We start from the raw sequence: 14,223 nt of genomic DNA on the forward strand, positions 1-14,223 counted from the left end.
TATCCCAATGGTCCTTAGGCTAGTACACCTCTATAGTTGTAAGCATATGGCATATCATCCACCAACACTTGCTCTACTAGAGGCCTAAATACTAAAATATGCTCATAGGCCCAAATCTGTAATAATGTGCCATGAGTACTAAAGGATAGTCCCCCTCTATATGCTACCTGATGCAGATAATAATATAACATCCCCAACATGCATGGGCCCCAAGAAAAGATAGTGGCCTCCATAATCATCTGCTCAAGTACTCAACCCTATCCAATCAGGAATCCATGTCCCCATCTATCAGGTATCAGCAATCCACCAATCACCCAATAGATCACAACTATCAGCTGCTCATGACGTGCCACCAATAGGTCCCCTCTGATCTCATAGTATTGGATCCCTAGCTCTGCATCTCCACTTCCAAATAACTGGTGTAGAGTTTATTGTCTTGTAGTTGGGTCATATGTTGCTAACTCTCCATGGATAGGGATCCTCAAAATGCACCATACATCCTCTAGTGTCATAGTCACCTCCCTAGTTGGTAGGTGGAATGAACTAGTCTCTGAATGCCACCTCTCCATCAAAGCTGTCAGCAAAGCTCTATTCCCCCTCACCTCTGGCATAAATGTCACATCATATAATCCAAACCTAGCCAATATCCCCCACTCACCAAGTGTCATTTGATGACATAGTGCAAGGCTTTGAGGCTTATGTCCCCATATCTATAATAGGAGCAGCTCCTCCTGCATAATCACAAAGCCTATGTCAACCTCTTATGGTTTTGCATCTAGTTTACCCTACTTTTGACCCAAGTTTAACTTAGTAGACTCTAGTTTGACTAAGTTCAAATTTTTTTGAGCATTTTTTACTAAGTTGACTTATGTTTTGAACTCTTCCTAGGGTTCTGAACGTGTTTTCCAAGTTTTGGGTCATTTCGAGCTCATTTGCATCATTTTGACCCTATCCCTATCCATCGATCAACCTTTCTCCTCCATCAGAGCTAAGTTTGACCAAGTTTAACACTTTTTCTAATTACCCTAGTCTCAATTAACCTATTTTTTCAACTCTTAATAGATTTTTGAACATGTCCTCCAAATTTTGTGTCATTTCGAGTCTATTTGCACCCTTTTGAGCCCTTTGCACTGTTTGTTGTCAACATTTACCTAGGTTTGACCAAATTCTAAGAACTTTGACCATCTTTGACTAAATTTTATCATGTTTCTAACATCCCCCTAGGGTTATACTAACCTCTGCCAAGTTTTGGCTCGATCCAAGACCATCCAGACCTCGATCGGAGCTCTGGTGCATCCTAGGGCACAATTGGGCTTCCCAACTGCATCATTGATGCACTTGGTCATACCAACTACATCATTGACACACTTTGGAATACCAAATACATCATTGATGCACTTGGTTTCATTTTCGGCATAGTTGGGGTGTTTGGAAAATTATGGGTTATTTAATACTATAGGGAAAATTAGTAAATGATTGGCCAAATTGATTAAATAAATGCGATAGTACCCTTTGATAAAAATGTGATGATAATATAGATCGAATAAGATGATGATAGATAGACCAAAGCCATGGTCAAATTGATTGATTGATCAAAATTGATAACATGCCAAGGACACATGACATGAATTGGTTAATATGTAACATTTAACTGACATTGTGAATGCTACAGGATTGAAATTGATTGAAAAGGTTTGATCATAATAACATCGACAAACACTATCAATATTATTAAAATGGTTGATGATACCATGATCCAACATTGAAAGCCTCAACAATGTCAAAGATTGAATGACATGAATGATAGTTTGACCTAGCATTAAGAGCCACGATAGTACTAAGGTCAAATTGATAAGATTGATAAGTTGATAGGTTTTCAAGGCACAAAAAGCCACAACAATACCTAGGATTGGATAAACAATGATTGATTTTGGATGTTTGATATGTTTTGGGTTAATTAGGACTAATTCTGAGTGATTCTGAGTTAATTTGGGGTGATTCTAAGTTGATATGAAATGGTTTTGAGTTGATTTGATATGATTTTGAAATGAAATGAAATGAAATTGATGTGAAAGAGGATACAAATGATAAAGTATGATCAATTTGGCCAAAACATCGAAGTTAGTAGAATGAGAAAATGGGACAAATTAGTATGAAGAAGTGATGAAACCATAGATGTGAATCATTTTTGGGTGTCTACATTTTTCCCCTCTTTGATACAACGTGATTTAGAGCGTTGTGTCAAAGAATGCTAATGAAAAAGCCATAAAAGCATTCCCTAGCAATGTGGTATACCTCTTTGATACAATGTGATTTAGAGCGTTGTGTCAAAGAATGCTAATGAAAAAGCCATAAAAGCATGCCCCAACAATGTGGTATATATTTATGCCCCCTCGAGAAATTTACCAACATAGGAATATGATAGGTTGATTTCATCAGCAATGAGAAAGCAAAGCCATAGCAACTGACGGATCAAAAATCGAAGTTAAAATGCAAAAGTTATGGCCTTCAGAGTGTAAATAAGCATCACGACCAACATAGAAAGGGTCTTTAGCACAACCATCTAGGTAGTAGTAGTTTATAAAAGGACTTGGAGAGGAGTTTAAAAGTGATTTTCACTCTCTCATTTGGAAGGAAAGAGCTCTAGAGCAAGGAGGATGGATCGACTACTTAGGGAGCAACATCATGGTGAATGGGTGTGGACCTTCTGATGATGGGCATATGTTGGAGCTCCAGTGAGTACATCGAGGCCATATTTGTACTTTTTATGTTTTTTCATACTTTTTTCTGCATTTCCATACTTTTTTACTAATTTTTAGGCACCTAGGAGTCTGTCGGAGGGAAATGGGGATCAAACAGGGTCAATCGAGGGTCTCAGGGCCAAGTAGGGCTTTCCAAACACCCCAACTATGCCAAAATGAAACCAAGTTTAGTAAATGATTATTAATTTCCTAAGTTCAATTTTCCATCATTAAATCCATTTTCTACTAATTTTTATTTTGTGGAATAAAAGGATTTTTAATTTGAATATTCCATAAAATATGGCATCATAGTGACACTTGGATATGACACCTCATGGATTCTCCTTTGAAATTTGGATAAGATAGGTCATAATCAAATATTCTTATTCTCTTACGCAAATCCCTATTTGGCTTATTTGTCATAGATTCTTGGCTTTAACTGGGCTTGAGGTGTCTTATAATGTGTCATAGTTTCTCTTCCACATTTAGCCAAGTTTGACTTCCATGTGTCATAGAATCTTACAATTGGCATATTTTGTCATATGCGTCATGGATTCTCAAATGAATCTCTTGCCATATCTCATATCTATGGGTGACAAATCCAATGCTCTCATCCTCCATGTCAATTATAAAATGGACACTCTTTCTCTCATTTTCAGTCCTTGAAGTCTTGAGTCCTTGGTCCTAATTCTTGAGCATTTTTCAAGTCCTTAGCTTCTTTTTATTTTCACACCATTTTCTCTCAAGCTTAAAATCACACTTCTAACATTCTCATGGCATTATCCCTATCATAGGCTTTTGCTTCAATTTTGTGTGCACTATAGGTAACTTTGGAGCTACAATCATTTGGAGAAGAAAGAAGGACATGGGAGCTACAAATGAAAGAGGGGGTTTCTATTGCTTTCTTTATTAGTTTTACTTTCATGGTAGACTAGTGGATGCTAACGTATGATTATTGAGTTTTATTATTTTCTCATAGTATGTTATGCATTTAACCCATTTTCTAGTTGTTACAACTATCAAATCAACTCAGAAATATAAGCATGAAACATAATAGATTCAATAACACAATTGACACAATGATTTTACATAGAAACCCAATTTGGAAAAAACCACTAGTAACATGCTTCTAATTCTCACTCTTCTAAAGTCATGCCCTGTGAAAGGCCAACCTTGTTAAAGGCTACAATGCACTTGGTTAGAGGATATATTTCAATCATGCTATTAGGAGTGAGCCTTGTTAGAGGACTCTAGATCATTCACTTGGAATGTCACCTAATTAAAGGATTTACAAGTGACTATTAGGTCAACCTTAATCCAAATTATTTACCCTAGACTAATATAATGATTTGAAAGTAACAATAAGACTTGATCTGATAAAAACTTACAACTTCACTTTACAAATTATAGATCTTTGTTTCAATCATCCATTTTGCTTAGCTTTCACACACTTTAGCTCTGATAGCTTGTCCACCCTTCAAGAATCCATACTCTTAAGCCTTCTTGCTTTACTTGGCAATAGCAATCTCTTCTCTTTGGTCATTGAATGAAGCAATATATTAGACTTCTCTTCCTTAGGTTCTCCCACATGACAACCTTTACTTCTAACAATCTCTATAAATAGAAAATTTAGACCTTTTTATCATTCAATTACTTTGCTAACACTATATCACTCGGCATATACTAGAATTTGACTTTTCTCAGCTCCGACTAATTTTTTTCTTGGCTTACACTAACTTTTCTTGGCACCTACTATGTAGATTGTTAAGCTTGGAAAAATAATTTATTTTACTTGTTCTTCTAAACTTAATTAGTGTATCCATCCTTTGCAACCTTAAGTAGATAACCAATGCACTATAATATCATTGTCTTAACTGATCTTTGTACTCCTTTTTTATATCATAACTCAACCTTTCCTCTAGGTTCTATTGCTACCTCATTGGATCAAATCTTCTTCATCAATCAAACAAATGATAGTACTTAAATCATCTAAGTAATTGTCTCGCCAACAAGTAGCAGGTTTGACATCAATGACAAAACAATGATTGAAACACATTCTCATACTAGTATCAATTTGTTTTCAACAATCTCCCTCTTTTGCATTGATGGCAAACCATCCCTCTATTAGCAACTTTCATCTTCTATATAGTTTACAAAATTTTGTATTGTTCTAATCAAATCATCCTTATGACTCCCTCTTGATCACTTCTTATATCTCCCTTAGCACTATCTCCCTCTTACTAGGTATTCCATGTTTCTTCTATCTACATCTTTTATCTCCCTTTTTGGATTTTTGGATTTCTCCCTTTCTTTGTCTTTCTCCCACTCTTTTTCTTTCTCACTCTTTGACAACAATGCAAAAGAATTGTCATCTTAATATACAGATATGAGCATTTATAGTTTCTCTCTCTATCACCTAGCTTGTGATTGATTTATAGCTCTAGCTCTTTGATTACTTTAGGCAGATCCTAAAGTGAGATCTACTACATCTATGTGTAACATATGACAATCATCTTATTTGGTGCAGGGCAATTCTCATGCTTCTTAAATAGCTTTTGATAGGGGTATCACCCCTATTTTTCCTCTTAGATACTCATGAGCCTCCTCAAGTAATACTTTTGTGAAGATATCATCTATTTTCTCTTTTGTATTAACATATTCCATCTTCACCTCTTTATCAATTATTATTTAATAGAACTTAGTATGTCTCGAGTAAGTAGTGTATGCTGAGAAATATATATAGTTATTATCAAGAAGATGGTATGTGTTGAGTCACTCAAGTATAGAGCAAGTCATATATGTCAAGCTATTCAGATGCTGAGTAAAATAGTGGATGCTAAGTCCTTCAAGAGTTGAGTGACAACATTAAGGATATAGTGAATGTCAAGCATCAGAGCTTTCAAGTGTTAAGTAAATAGTTTTTGGCATCGTTATTTGTAATGATACAAACTCCTATGTAAACTATTTTTGGGTTGACTTATGGATTGTTTTATGATTCTAGAAGATATATGCAAAGGTTTATTGAGAATCCTTATGAATTATATACAACCAATCAGAATAAGGGATGTATTAAGTAGAAAAATGAATGAATCACAATCATTGATTCATACCTAATCTTAGCTCACCTAGGTCTTCTTAAGGAGAGAAACCCCTAAAGAGTTTGCATGTGTAAATCAAAAGAGAAAGGTGAATGCTAAGTGTAGACAAAGCATTCATGGTGACTAAGGAGGTTGTGAGAGTGGAATGAATTATAGAATTAGTTAAAGGAGAACATAATAGAGTAGAGAGAGGATAGAAGAGATACATCTGATCAGGAGGATCAAGTACATATTAAGAAATAGGATATCTAATACCTAGCATAGATACTAATCGAAGGATCAATGCTAAAACATTCTAATAGGTAAATCAGTGAAAATCTCCTAATAGAGTAGCCTTGACAGGTTTCAATTTCTAACGAGTTGGAAATATAAGAGGAGTAACTGAGAGGGGAGGGGTGACTTAGTTACCACTAAAATAAATCCTATATCCCTTAAATGTCAGTACAAAGCAAACTCTAAAAATTGTATACTGCTAAAGTTCAGCAAACACGTAGAAAATGCTACAACTTGATAAACACTATAATTGTTCAATAAAAATTTAACACACAGATCTTAAGATGTTTTTTGACATAACCATTACTTTAACTTAGTTGCAAAACACATAAAGGAAATAGCATGAACACATTTGACACCAATATTTAACATGGAAACCCAATTTGGGAAAAACCACTGATTGTAACTAGTTATTATTTTCGCTCTTTTGAAGTGAGTCATGTTCAAAGCCAACCCTATTAAAGGTTACAAAATACACTATTAGGTGCGACCCTATTAAAGGATTTAATCACCCTATAAGGAGTGGCCTTGTTAGAGGTCTTTGGACAATTCAATAGAACTACCACCTTGTTAGAGGATTTACAAATAGCTATTAAGCCAACTCTGTTGAGAGATTTTAGATCACTGCTACAATAGTTAGAGAGTAACAATGAGATGACTTGATTTCTGATGCAACTAAATTGCTGATTACAAATATCAATTTTGGCTTGTATATTTGACACTTCCTGATTGAAAATATATTTTCATATTCACAAGGATATTCTACTTATATTTCTAATTCACTTCCTATTTTCATCATTAATTCTTCAAAGTATTCTCACACACTTCCATACATTCAAATCCTCAACTTGACCTTTTACTTATATCTTTCATATTGTCTAGTTGGCTAGAATATAACTTAGAATAATTAATATTCATCTTCTTGATCCACTAGAACCATTAGATAAATCAATTAAACTCAATTATGCCATAATAAGAAAATCCTCTGTTAGCTGACCCAGCTCTGTAGACACTAACTCAAAAACTATTTTCCTGTTCTTAACCAAGTGAAGCTCAGTCAACACTGTATATTTACAAAGTTCCTTTGGTAACTAACTAAGCTTGGTTGACACTAGTTCCATCCAACTTTTCCTTCATCTAAGTGAGCTCAATTAACACTCATCTTCTACACACTTTCTTTTATCTCCCGAGTGAACTCGGTAGGCATTGTCTTCTAAATTTGGCAAACTCTAGAATGCTCGATAGACATAGAAAATTATTTTTACTTCCCAAGTGAGCTCGGCATATATTGACTAATATTGATATTGATGCAGAGCCACACCTTGGAAAACTCAGGAGGAATCAGTCACTCAACTGAGTTGCTTCAAGGGGCATCTACAACCTTCAGGATCACACACAATATATTTTAACCACCCATTGTGATTTGAACCAACTGTTCTTATCATTATTATTATTATAAAAACACAACCAGAGATACCTTAGACTCAACTCATAAGACTCCTATAACCATCCACTAGATTCAAAACTTTGAAAATAAATACCCCCAAAAAAAAATTCTTGCTGCCTCCGGATAGACCTGTACTTAGACATGAATAAATTTTGAACCAGAAAAGATTTACTCAATCGAACCATTGAGATTTGGCATAACTAGGTTTCAAATAACATATAAAATTTTTAGAGAAATCCAACGGTTCAAACTTGAGCTATTGACCCCGCATCAGAGTAAATTTTTCTGCAAAACATTGCTTCTTGTTGTCTCTAGATAGACTTGTGAACAGACATGTATAACTTTTGAACCAGATCAAAACTCTTCGATCCATCTAATGAAGATGGGCATAATTAGGCCTATAATAACATATCCAAAGCTCATGAAAATCCAATGGTGCATTTGGGAGATATTACCCATGTACTGAGACTAATTTTCTGCAAACATACCAAATTCGACCCAAAACTAAAACTTTTTAATCTTCTGCAAACTATCAACTTGTTTCCAGTGAGAAGATAAGAAAAAATCGTTCAAAAATCAGGCTATCGAAAACTTGCACAAAGAAAAAATGAAAAAAACATTCCATATCTCTTCAAATTCGATTCATGTCTTACATAGCCGACTAGCTCACCCTTAAAACTGACTTTCTTTTTCCTATTAAAGGATGTGAAACATTTTCTTCTTATTTTAGAAAAGAAGAATGTCTTCTATCCAAAAAAAGGATAAGAATCTGAAATGTTTTTCTACCAATATTAGATAGTCATTTTCTAAGTCAAGAATATTCCAAAAGCTGCCTACTACCTATTATTGGATTCTAAAAATCATTAAACACTCCACCTACAAACTAAAAAAAAAACTATTCTAATTTAAGATCCACACACCTGGTCCTAGGTGGCTATATCTGGAGAGCTTATCGAACTATTGCTCTAGGTATGCCACCACATGTAGGATGTTATTACAAACTTCAAAAACTAAAAGCATTTAAAACATAACATTAAATTTCCTATTACATTTTCAACAATGTTTCCTCCTATAGTGTTTCTCTTCTCTGCCACTGCAGCAGATATGACATTTGTGTAACATCAAAGACAATACACAATTAATCAATTATTTCAATAATCTCCCTCTTTGGCATTGATGGAAACATAAAATGTCATAATGAAATTTTAGAGAAAGAATAAAGTAAGAAACATATACTTAGTTTCATTCTAATTATTATCCATGAGAACTTCCTCTATCAGTGTGAACTCTTCCTACCTCTAGTTTCTCCATCTATTTGAAAATTTCTTCTTTCTTTGACATTTCTATGAGATATGATAGTATACTTCTCCCTGTTTATAAAAATTTCTATGATAGTATACTTCTCCCTCTTTGGCAACACATGCCAAAGACAATTTTTGTTGAATATCAATGTACCTCAAGTACTGATTCATTTGCAATATGCCCTTGCCAATTCTGCATCAACTGATTGATCTTCAACATGCTCTAGTTTATGCACCACTAAACTTCATTTAGTGAGCTTTAGATAGGGTAATGACCCCTAGCTTACCTCTTAGATATAAAAATGCATCCTTAGGTAATGGCTTGGTGAATATATCTACAATTTGTTCTTTTGTATTAACATATTCCAATCTAACTACTTTATCTTGTACCAATCCTCTCAAGAAATGATATTTTATAGCAATGTTCTTTGTTTTGGTATGCATCACTAGATTCTTTGATATATATATTGCATTGGTGTTATCATAGTATATAACTACTAGATCCTTGATCTATATCTTCACACCTGCCAATAGCTATTTGAACCAAACAATATTAGAACAATTAACTATTGTTGCCACATATTCTACCTCTTCTGTAGATTGAGAGATACAATTATGTTTCTTTTTTGTCCAAGACACTAGTCTTTTACCAAGAAAGAATCCTCCACCACTAGTGCTTTTTCTATAATAAATACTTCCTGCCCAATCAGCATCAGTAAATACTTTTAAGTTCAAATTGCCTCTTATTTTGTACCATAAACCATAGTCTTTAGTACCTTTTAGATATCTAATGATTCTCTTGATTGCTATCATGTGATTTTCTTTGGGATTTACCGAGAATCTTGCCACCATACCAATTGCTAAAGCAATATCAAGCATTGCATGTACTACATAATGCAATTTTCCAATCATTGATCTATATGTGGTCTAATCTACTACTTTGGAATCATCATTTTGGAAAGCTTATGTTTAGTAGACATAGGGGTTCCAACTAGTCTTGAATCTTCCATTCCAAATCTCTTTAGTATCTCCTCGATATATTTAGATTGATTAATGTAGATATCATCTTTCCTTTGTTGAATCTATAATCCAACAAAGAATTTTATCTCACCAAACATAGAAATCTCAAATTCTTTACTCATTTCTTTTGAAGGTGCCTTGCACAAGTCATCATTTCCTGTGAACAAAGATTCATCAACAAATATTTCTACCAACACAATCCTCTTTTCTGGTCCTTCTTTTATTATTTATTCTTTGAAAACCAATCTGTACCAACTAGTTATGAAGTCTTTCATACCAAGCTCTAGGAGCTTGCTTGAGACCATATAATGCCTTGTGTAATTTGTAGACCATGTCTCTCTTGCTAGGATCTACAAAACCTTTGATTTTTTCAATGTAGACTTCCTCATCAAGAATTTCATTCAAGAATGCAAATGTTATATCCATTTCATAAACTTAAAAAGCTATGTGAGCTGCATATGCTAGTAAAGTTCTAACACCTTCTAATCTTGCAACAGGAGAAAAATTTTCACCATAATCAATACCTTATTCTGGAGAATAGCCTTTACATACTAACCTTTCTTTGTTTCTAGAAACTTCTCCATCTTCATTCAGCTTATTTCTGAACACCCACTTTGTGTTAATTACATTTTTATCCTTGGGTCTAGGAACAAGAGTCTGAGTTTTGTTCTTCTCAATCTATTATATTTCTTCATTCATTGCCTCAACCCAAATTTCATTATCCAAAGAATATTTAACATTTCTAGGTTCAAATTTAGCAAGTAAACATGTACCTTTTAATTTTCTTCTTGCCATTGTTCCATCTAATTTATCTCCAATGATCTAATCAAGTGCATGATGTCTCTTGAAATATCTTCCTAATAAAAACTCTTTAGATAAAGAATGACTTTCATTGACTTCATCATGAACTTCAATGTTAGGCTTGGGTCCCACTATCTATGACTCAGGTCCATCAGACTTAGTTTTTTCTAGCTTGGTAGCCTCTGACTATGACTCGGATCCTTTAGACTATGACTCGGGTCGCACTGTGTGCAAATTGGTAGCATTTAGAGATTTTGGGAACTCAAGAGGTGAAGCCTCCTTTCTCTCAAATAGGTTAGGCAAGGTATTAGGTTCATAGTAAACAAATCTTTTGTAACCCTTAGGCTCTTTGTTACTTTTTTCTTCACTCTTTTCTGCAAACTCATCAATTCTTACATGTGTACTTTCTATGATTTTATGAGTAGATAGATTCAAACATTTGTATGCTTTACTTCTAGAGGAGTATCCTAGGAATATGCCTTCATCACCTTTGACATCAATTTTTTCTTTCTTAGATTCTTTCAAGATATAACATTTGTTGTCAAATACTTTCAAGTAACTTACATTAGGTTTGTAGTCATACCATAGTTTATAAGGAGTTTGATTTGAGTCTTTTTTCAAGTGCACTCTATTTAAGGTATGAACTATAGTGCTGATAGCTTCCTTCTAGTATTTGATAGCAATATTCTTTTCTATTATCAATGTTCTTGCACAATAAATGATGGATTTGTTCCTCCTTTCTACTTTACCATTCAGCTAAGGTGTACTAGGGGCTGATACTTGTCCTTTGATTCCTTTCTCAATGCAGAGTTTATTGAATTCATTAGAATTGAATTCACCACCTCTTTCTGATCTTAAAAATTTTAACTTCTTTCCAGTTTCTTTTTCTACTCTTGTCAAATACCACTTGAATTTTTGAAAATCCTTAGATTTCTCTTTCAAGTATATTATAGTCATCATTCTAGAGTAATCATCAACAAAAAGAATTAAAAACTTATCTCCACTATAACTCTCTATTCTAATAGGTCCACAAAGGTCTGTATGCACAATCTCAAAGACTTCTTTAGAATGATAGTTTTTTCTTTTGAAACTAGTCTTTCCCATATTGTCAATTTGATAATTCTTGCATAGACCCATTTTTGGTTTCCTCAAGCTAGGAATACCTCTTACTCTTTCTGTTTTCTTATCTTAACCAGATTATCAAAGTTTACATGACATAATCTTTTGTGCCATAACTAGCTTTCTTCTACTTGAGCAATAAAGCATAAACTTTCACTAAGATCAAGATAAAATAAATTACTTTTTGTTTTCTTGCCATATCCAACTAGATTTCCTTTATCATCCAACAATTTGGCCTTTCCATCCATGAATTCTACCTTGAATCCAATGTTATTTAACTATGCCACACTTAGTAGATTATGCTTTAGTCCTTTAACCCAATAATAATTATCAAATACAAGTTCATTGGTTAATGAGATATGACCTTTTTCTTTTATGCAACATGGTTCATTATTTTCAAATCTTACACTACCTCCATCATAATATTCCATGTGTTCAAATTTTGTTTTATCTCTAGACATATGATGTGAGCATCTACTATCAATAATCCATGTATCTTTTTTTGCTAACATGAGAGATAAGTGTCATCTTATCTCCTTCATCATCAAATTCATCTTTTATTGCAATGTATGCCATAATATCTTCACTGTTATCAGAATCCTTAGCCATAAAATAAGATTTCTTGCCTTTGTCATTGTAGTCCTTGTATTTTTTGAATTCTTTCTTGCCTTTGTACATATTACTTTTCTTTTCATCCTTGTTTTCTCTATTTGGGCATCTAAAAGCAATATGACCAACATCTTCACAAGAAAAGAAAATTAGAGGAATCTTGCCTTTGTACTTTCATCTACCTTTTGAATATTTCCTTGTAAGTAGAGCTTCAACAACTTCAAGATCACTATCAGAACTTTCTTCTATTTCTTCTTCACTTTCTAATTGAGTGGCCTTTGATTTCGTTTTCTTTTCCTTGAGTGAGAGTTTGGCTTCAAATGCAGACTCGACATTTTTGGAACTAGGAACATAGTTATCATTGTTATCCAACTCAAAAGTTGTCAATCTTCCAACTAGATCATCTAAATTTATATTGCTATTTGGATCACATCTCATTTCTTGAATAGAAAATACTCTAATTTTTTTAATAGGAAGAAGAGTTTTGAGTACCTTTCTTACAACTATTTTGTCCCCTATGTCTCCTCTAGATGCTTTGATTGCACTCACACTAGCTTTGATTCTTTCAACATATTTTGCAATGTTTTCATCTCCTCTCATCTTCATCTAATCAAATTGACCTCTCACACTTTTTTCTTTGGCTCTTCCTACATTGTCATCTCCTCCATAGATATCTTTCAATTTGGTTTACATTTCATGCGCTATTTTATAGTCTTTTACTTCATCAAATTTAGCATAACTAAGAGCAAATGCAATATGAATTAGCATGATGTTATGATTCTTTTTTTGAGCAATGTCTTTAACTGATAATGTTCCAATGGGAGGCTTATATTTAGCATCAAGATATTTGCAACCTGAACCACTGATAGTATCCAGATGTAGTCTCATAAGTCCTTGTCATCCTATAAAGTTGTCTCTATTCAACTTGGGAATCTCTCTTCTATAAGACATCCTAATCTTTATATTAGGTCCTTGAAACTTTCTCTACAAGCACCAAAAGCTTTGATACCAATTGTTGAAAATATAAGAGGAGTAACCAAGAGGGGAGGGGTGAATCAGTTACCACTAAAATAATTCCTAGATCCCTTAGATGTCAATACAAAACAAACTCTGAAAACTATATACTGTTGAAGCTTGAAAAACACATAGGAAATGTTGTAACTCGATAAACACTATAATTTCTTGGTAAATATTTAAAATGCAAATCTTAATATGTTATTTGAGATACTGTTGAAGCTTGAAAAATAAATTCTGAAAACTATATACTGTTGAAGCTCAAAAAACACATAGAAAATGTTGTAACTCAGTAAACACTATAATTTCTCGATAAACATTCAACATGCAAATATTAAGATGTTATTTGAGATAATTATTACTTTAACTTAGTTGCAAAAAACATAAAGCAAATAGCATGAACACATTTGATGCCAAGATTTAATGTGGAAACTTATTTTGGGAAAAACCACCAATTGCAACTAGTTACTATTTTTGCTCTTTTGAAGTGAGTCCTATTAGGAGCCAACCCTATTAAAGGTTACAAAACACGTTGTTAGGTGTAACCCTATTAGAGGATTTAATCACCCTCTTAGGAGTGTCCTTGTTAGAGGTCATGGGAAAATTCAATAGAACTGCCACCTTGTTAGAGGATTTACAAATAGCTATTAAGCCAACTTTGTTAAGTGATTTTAAATCACTACTACAATGGTTAGAGAATAACAATAAGATGACCTAATTTTTGGTGCAACTAAATGTTAGGATAAACCACAGACAGAAATAAAAAACTACATGCAAATATAACCAATAACAGAAAATAA

This window comes from Cupressus sempervirens, chromosome 1 (genome assembly GCF_028749045.1).
Source record: "Cupressus sempervirens isolate cs-2001-9-10 chromosome 1, ASM2874904v1, whole genome shotgun sequence".
NCBI classification, from domain to species: domain Eukaryota; kingdom Viridiplantae; phylum Streptophyta; class Pinopsida; order Cupressales; family Cupressaceae; genus Cupressus; species Cupressus sempervirens.